The following is a 2,104-nucleotide window of genomic DNA, read 5'->3' as shown; positions in this document are numbered from 1 at the left end:
CAAAAGCACACACACACACACACACACACACACACACACACACACACACACACACACACACACACACACAATTGTGAAGACTGTTTAATTCAAAATTTCGAATAGAAAACGCAGTTTTTCAATCTAGTTAAATATAAAAACAATATCGGTCATTTTTGTACATTGTGAATACTGCTTAATTTAAAATTCTGAATAGGAAATGCAGTTTTTGAATCCTAAAAATTCTGAATAAGAATTAAAGCAGAAGGCAGTTTTAATTTAATTTAATTAAAAAAGAATTTTTCTTTTAATTTTCTTAAAATGGGCCATGAATACTATTTAATTCAAAATTATGAGAAATTTTATTGTTTCATTTAAAAATGCATCATAAATGCTATTTTATTCAGAATGAATATTATGAATAAGAAATTTTTTGTTTTAATTCAACTGAGTTAAAAAAAAAGTTATATTGTAAAAATATATCATAAATTCGACTTAATTTAATATCCCGTCAAAAAAATCGTTCATACATGAATATGTATAAATATGTATAAACATACATAAATACGCATAAATATTCATAAACATGTATAATTATATATGAAATATGTCCATATATGTTTATACATTCTTTTTTATTTTGTAAAATTACTTTTTGGTGCAATAGAAATAATAATAGTAATATGAAAACATTAAAAATAATTAAAAAGGTAATTTTCGCACTATTTGTTTTAGAAAAAATCAAGAGAGAGTTTGAAGAAATGTAAAACAATTATTTATGTATAATTATATATACATAATTATGCATAATTATGTATGAACAATTTTTGTTACATTTTTCCAAACTTATTTTTTTTCTAAAGCGAACAATGCGAAAATTATTCCTTTAATTATTTTTTATGTTTTTACATTACTATTATTATTTCTGTTACATTAAAAAGTAATTTCACAAAAGAAAGAAGGATGTACGAACATGTATAGACATATTTCACATATATTATTATACGTGTTTATAAATATTTTTGCGTGTTTATGTATGTTTATACTTATTCATGCATTTTTATCAGGACTTAAATGAGACATGAAAAGAAATATGTAAATATGGGAAGGATCCCGTTTGCCTACATCACTTTTGCCGACAGTTCGTTTGTACACAAAAATGATTGCCTACAGTTCAATTGCCTACATGCACTTTTACACACAAATAAAAATTTTAGAAACGGAGTTATTTTTGCCTACATGTATTATTGCCTACAAGTATTATTACCTACAGCTCTATTGCTTACATGCACTTTTGCGCACAAATATAAAATTAAAGTTAAGTAAGAAAATAATTTATATTTTTAGGAAATCTGTCATGTGAACAGTGGGGTGCGTAAACAGTGTCCGCTTGGACATTGGAATATTTTTCCAAAAAAATTTAATCCCAACCAATCCCCATTTTTTGCTGTAAAATGGCCCTCATTTCGCGTGGAAGGTTGTGAGCTGGCAATAATGTATGTAGGCAATCCTGTAGGCCTGTAGGCAATAATACGTGTAGGCAAAAGTAACTCTGTTTCTAAAATTCTTGTAGGCAATCAAACTGTAAGCAATAATACATGTAGGCAATCGAACTGTAGGCAATGATACATATACGCAAAAGTAACTCCGTTTCTAAAATTTATATTTGTGTGCAAATTATATAATAAATTATATAAATTATAAAATTATATAATAAATAAATCGCTTTTATATATTTTTTAATGCATTTTTTTTACTATACAACTAGCGTAATTTTTTGTATAAAAGTTTTAAAATAAAAACTATAGAATTTCATATAATTACTACTTTAATTTATTTAAACTCTTACATATACATTTTTTTATATCCAATCCATTTTTATGAATTTAAAATATGGATTCGGATAGATTTAAAATTTCCAATTCATTTTAATCCACTTTTGTTTGCTGGATATGTATAAATATGTATAAATATATCTAAACATGCATAAAATATTCATAATCATATATAATTATACATCGAAATATGTCCATATTTTTCTTTCTTTTAAAATTACTTTTTAGTGTACTAAAAATAATAATAATATTGAGAAAACATCAAAAATAGTTAACGGGAAAAATTCCGC

The sequence above is a fragment of the Trachymyrmex septentrionalis genome, unplaced genomic scaffold (assembly GCF_001594115.1).
Source record: "Trachymyrmex septentrionalis isolate Tsep2-gDNA-1 unplaced genomic scaffold, Tsep1.0 scaffold22, whole genome shotgun sequence".
Taxonomy (NCBI): domain Eukaryota; kingdom Metazoa; phylum Arthropoda; class Insecta; order Hymenoptera; family Formicidae; genus Trachymyrmex; species Trachymyrmex septentrionalis.
Note: the sequence above shows the minus strand (reverse complement) of the source record.